Raw genomic sequence first — 6,000 nt, forward strand, 5'->3', positions numbered from 1 at the left:
AGGAATATATGGTCTCCTGGGTAGGGCTATTCCTGACTCAAGTTATCACTTGGTCACATCTGTCACCCGGCCCTGCCACGCTTCCCAAAGCTAGACACATCTCCCTAGAGAGAGTAACTGTGTTACTTTCTTCTTGCTGTGATGAAGCACCGTGACTAAAGCTATATTAACAGAATGAAAAGGCTAATGCTTATCTAGGTGTATGGTTCCGGAGAGACAGAATTTGCTACCATCATGGTTGGGAAGCATGACAACAGGAAGCCACAGACTCAGAAACAGCTGTGAGCTTCAAACAGGAAGCAGAGAAAACACTTGGGGAAAAGCACAGGGCTTTTAAACCTCAAAGCCCACGTCCAGTGATCTATGCAAGCCACACCTAAACCTCCTAACCAGCGCCACCAACTAGGGACCAAGTATTCAAAGGTCCGAACCTGGGGTGGGAGGCCACATTCTACTCCCTGACTCTCGTGATCATATAATATAAATGCAAACTGCAGTTAGCCCAACTTCAAAAGTCTCCATAATCCTTCAGTCTCAATACAGTTCAGAAGTTCAGAGAGCCAAGGCAAGCTCTTCACTGCAAGCTTGTTGTAGGAGAGAGGGCCACTTGTTCATCCTGGCCGCCCAGCTAGCTTAACCCTGAAATAACCACACAGAAACTGTGTTCGTTAAATCACTGCTTGGCCTATTAGCTCTAACATCTTATTGGCTAACTCTTTCGCCTTGATTTAGCCCATTTCTATTAAGCTAAGTATTGCCACGTGGCAGTGGCTTACTAGGAAAGATTCAGCATGTCTGATTCTGGTGGCTCCATGGTGTCCCTCTGGCTCTGCTTTCTTCCTCCCAGCATTCCGTTTAATTTTTCCTGCTTACCTAAGTTCTACCCTATCAACTAGACCAAGGCAATTTCTTTATTCATTAACCAATGAAAGCAACACACAGACAGAAGGAACTCCTACACAAGCTCCTGCAAAATCAAAAAGCAGATTGCATATTTTCAACATAGGATAGCACAGAATATGCGTTACCGTTCCAAAAGAAGGAGGCATAGTGAGGAAACACTGGACTGTGAAAGAAATAAGAGGACTGCTCCTATAGGACCGAGGTTTTTAGTATAGATATGAGGGAGAATACAGCTAGAGGCAGAGGCAGGGGCAGAGACCTGTGAAAGAATCCTGAGGGGACATGGCCGACAACCCAAGCAGGCCATGTGAGGAGATGGGGGAAGGGAGGAGCCGGAAGACCTAGAGCGGTGGCCAAGAAACCAAGAGGCAAAAAGATAAAAGGGGCCAGTGTGATGATCTGCCTGGTCTGTCACCTGGGTACCCTGTCCCTCTAAGAGACAAGCCCCGCCCACTCTAACCTGCCCTCCAAGACAAGTGGATCTCCTGCCTTCTCCAGCCTGCACTCTCTTTCCTTCTCTCTTCTGAAGAGGTAACTTCTGCTCTCTCTCTCCCCCCCCTCTTTCTATCTCTCTCTGCTTCTCTCTCTTCTTCCCCCTTTTCCCCCTCCCTTCCCCCTCCATAACTCACTTAATAATTCTATACCCAAACTCTCTCTGTGTGGCCTATCTGTCTGTCTCTAACCCCCCTCAGTTTCCCACCCCCCAGGTTGACCCACCAAAGCCTCAGGAGGCCTGGCATCACCCCGCCTCTCATGAGATCATTCTTCGTTACCCCCTATCCTTATATCTTTAGAAAAGAATAACAGCCAGAGTAACCAAAATGGCTGGATTTATAGGGAAGGGCATTTGGGAGAAGGGCAGCCCAACCCCTAGGCTGGAGAGTTCAAAGTAGAAGGTGGGGTATGCCAGCCCTACCCTGTGCCAGGTAGGGACTGAGGGACGCTGGGAGAACCTAGTGTCCAGAGTTCACTTTGATGTGTTCACAGGTACCTCAGCCATTCATTAGTCTGTCGTAGGTTTGAGACCTAACTGAAAACAAGAGCAACCCCAGCAGGGAAAGGGCCAAATCACAGCTCTGTCTGCCTCTGATAGCCATGGGCTAAGATGCAGGACACTTCTGTTATGCCCAAATTCGGGAAGTCCCCACAAAAGCCAACAAGGAGGCCCAGTCCTGTATGTAAAAGCAAAGAGCCTTTATTTTAATCAAGTTTGCAAACTCCGTCTCTCTGCATGTCCAAAGTATTGGAATAAACGGAGAGTCCCGAGCTCAATTAGAATTGGGTTTTTATAGTAGTAAAGGTAGGGTTAAGGGGTTTCTGAGGTTCAGGACTCCTGATTGGCTGACATTTGTCTAGGGGTGTCCTGGTGTGTTCTGGCAGGTGGTCCTATCTATAGCAGTCAGAATGTTAGGCATTTCCTTTGAATGGTCTGTTCTTGGGTGGAGGTCGGGTAATCTCAGTTTGTGGTTCCTCCTGCAACCAGGTATTGCCTCAGGGTAAACTACTGAGACTGAGGCTTCTGATTAAATTTATGGATGGCTGAGCTCTACTCTGGCAGGTGATAATGGTTGGAAGTAAAGAACTTCCTTTAGATGACCTGCCCATACTTAGCTTATCATGGCTGGTCCCCTACAACTTCCAACTTTGCTGCCTGCAACTACAGTTCTTTTCCCTTGGTCTGATTTTACTAGTTATGCATGGCTCTCTTTGGCAGCTCTCACTGGACATGCCCATGGCGTGTCCAATGTCTTGGGGTCTCCAATGCAACTCAGGCTTCACTTCTACAGCCTCGCAGGGCCTCTTGCTCACCTAAGGCTCTAATGAAGCCACTCTCCTGCCGCATGTTTCCTGTCCTTGGTTGCTCTCTGAAAGTGCATTAGATTCCATGGCCCCTTCATTCTTGACTCTTGCCATGTGGGCAACATTGCCAGGCTGGGCTGCCAGTCTGGGACAAAGTCTGGGCCTTTGGATCACATCTTGCAGTAGCTTTTGTCTACTGTTTCTAGGAGCAGAAAATTCCTGAACCCCTTTCCTTTCTGGAGTTAGAAGCTTAGATGGGAGAGGTCTTGCCCTGAGTGCACCCTTCCTTTCATTGTAATGCAGATCAGGGCTCTGCTTAATCTGATCTCTTTCAGGACAAATCTGGCTGCAACTTAAGTTTCCTGGTACTCTTTTTAATTTTGAAAGGTACATTTTGATTTTTCCCCAACTTGGTCCTTTTCACTGTAGACCTCTCTGAGAATGAATACCAATAATGACACGACAGTCAATATTAGGTGGTCTTGAATGTGAGGTCCCATAAATGTGAGCCTGTTCCACCTTGACTGGAGGTCACAGAGTCTGAGCTGATTTTTGCTCTCTCAAACTTGTTGACAACAGGTGTGGCTACAAATGAGAAATCCTGACCTAGGGTGTGGTTAATTAGTATTTCGGGTATAGAGGCGGGACTCCACCTGGACCAAAGATCGAGAATTCAAGTCTATTCTTTATATCATATTAATGAAGTCTGCTGCTGCTTCCCTCCCCTTTTGGAGTGAAATATATAAGAGTGTGGAAATAAACGAGGCAAATTCAGTGTTCCCTCCTGATGCTGTTCTGTGTTTCTGTCTCTTATTTCTCTTATATCTCTGTTCCTTTTGTTTAATAATTCTAATCCTCATGCTCCTAGCCTGGAACATTCAAGTTTTGTCAAAGCTGGTCTTCGACACTTGAAATCATCTCCACTAAAAGAAATCAGTCCATTTTAATTAGCCTCAGGCAAGTTCTTAGGAGCCTTTTTTTTTGTCAAAATATTACAGGAACAGTCTCTATTCTGTTAGTAATATTGTTCCCCGTGGAACCTCTTGAGCTGGGTCTCCACAATGCACACTGTTCTCAGTAGTTCTTCCTAAGATTCTAGTAGGATGGTCCATGGCTTCTGCTTAGAGCAGTTTAACCATTTTCTAGTCCAATGTAGAAGGCGACTGCTCGTTCATTTCCCTTTCACCCAGACCCGAATAATCATACAGAAACTATATTAATTCCAACACTGGTTGGCCAATGACTCTAGCATATTCCTAGCTAGCACTTACATCTTGAATTAACCCATCTCTATCAATCTGTGTATCACCATGTGGCTGTGGCCTACTGGTAAGGTTCCAGGGTGCCCTTCTCCTTGGCAGCTACATGGCATCTCCTTGACTCTACCTTCTCTCCTCCCTGCATTCAGTTTAGTTTTTCTGCCTAGTTCTGTTTTGTACTGCCTTAGGCCAAAGCAGCTTCTTTATTAGCCAATGGTAATGAAACATGTTCACAGCATACAGAGGGGAGTTTCAAAGCCTTACACTCTCCTCAAAAGACAGTATGGTCAAGTCTCTTGCAGTAACATCCCACTCCTGGTACCACTTTCCATCTTAGAGTTTCTGTTGCCATGGCAGCACCATGGCCGAAAGAAACTTAGAGAGAAAAAGATTTATTTCACCTTCTCCTCTCAGATCATACATTATCACCGAGAGAAGTCAGGACAGGAACCTGGGGGCAGAACTTAAAGCAGAAAAAGCTGTGGAGGAATGGCTGCTTGGTTGCTCGTTCTCTATGACTTGCTCATCTTGATTGCACAGGGTGGACTGGGACCTCCTATATCAATCATTGGTAAAGACAATACCCCACAAACTTGCCTACAGGTTAATCTTATGAAGCCATTATTTCAGTTAAGAGCCCTCTTCACAGACACGTATAAGTTTGTGTCAAGTTGACAAAGCCCAAACAGCACATTAACGGCACTTAAAAATTATTTTTCTTTTGGGTGTGTGTTAAAGAATGACGAAGCAGATTTTACTGAGTACTCAGAATTTCCTTCTACAGAAGACAAATATGGCAGGATTTCTGTGGAGCTGGCATTCCTTAGGAAAGAACTGATAGAGAGCCAAATTATGTGCTAAGGAGTTTCTGGAAGGCTCTAAGGCACACTTCACAGAAGACATCCATGATAGAACAGTCCAAGTGAAAGACGATCAAGCCTGCCCCGGGGGAAATTATATCCCTAGACTAAGGAAGGTGCTTCTCCCTCCAGCAAGATGTTATGCTAGAGGTGGAACTGGTTGCCCAGGGAATTCCCCTTAACATTCAGGTATGGTGGATGAGGAGCCTCCTATTCATGCTGAGAGGACCTGACTTTGCAGACTCCATTTTTAAAGAAGGGGCTTCATCGTAAACCATATAATGACTGGTGGTAGGGGGGAAGAGATGACCTCAGTTCCAGGAATATGCTGCAATAGCAGAATTTAAATGGCTACCCTAGAAATAGTCAGTTAAGGAGCTAAGAAGCAGGACCATAAAAATTGACGAGGTTCAGATGTCCCTGAAGACATCCTGCCCTTGCAGATACCTTGACAGCAACTGATGGTCCTTTGTTAATGGTTCACGCCCAAAGTCTGACTGATGGTTTCAGAAATTATGTTACTCTGTACCCCCTTCAACCAATCTGGTCTTTTATATTCCATATTTTGTCCTTAGCTCCTCTACTTTTTCTACATAGGTTTTCAGTACACCTCCTTGGACACGCCTTTCAGCTTATTCCATGAATCCCACTTGGCTTTGCCTTTGAGGTCCAGCAGCCCAGGCTGATCTGTATTTACGTCGCTCGCAGTGGCTTGCTGGAAGAGGCTGTGAAAGAATGTCTTCATCACTTGGCTGTGTCCTGAGGCCCTGCACCTCAGCAGCCTTGTCCGATTCAGTCTTCATAGGCTGGCAAGCCACATACAGTGACTGAGATGTACTGACAATTAATTATAAGGCAAAATAATGATAGACCTGAAGAGAGAGAAACTCCAATACAAGAAGAGTTTGAGAGTTCAACATAACTCTGAAGCCTCTAAGACCTGTGGGAAATGGCTAATTCTGGGGCTGGAGAGACGGCTCAGCAGTCAAGAGCACTCACTGGCTGATCTTCCAGAGAACCTGGGTGCAATTCCCTAGCACCCACATGGCAGCTCACAACTGTCTGTATCTCCAGTTCCAGAGTATCCAACACCCTCACACAGACAGACATGCAGGCAACACACCAATGCATATAAAATAAACTAAAAAAATGACTCATTCCTGGTCTGTTGCAGAAAG

The 6,000-nt window shown here is 45.8% G+C and overlaps 1 pseudogene; it reads right to left on the reverse strand.

Annotated features, from left to right (window-relative positions):
* Positions 1–5,373: 5,373 nt before the first annotated feature.
* Positions 5,374–5,625, reverse strand: LOC125388775 (acyl-CoA-binding protein pseudogene; annotated as a pseudogene).
* Positions 5,626–6,000: the final 375 nt, after the last annotated feature.

This window comes from Myodes glareolus, chromosome 4 (genome assembly GCF_982192425.1).
Source record: "Myodes glareolus chromosome 4, mMyoGla1.1, whole genome shotgun sequence".
NCBI classification, from domain to species: Eukaryota; Metazoa; Chordata; class Mammalia; order Rodentia; family Cricetidae; genus Myodes; species Myodes glareolus.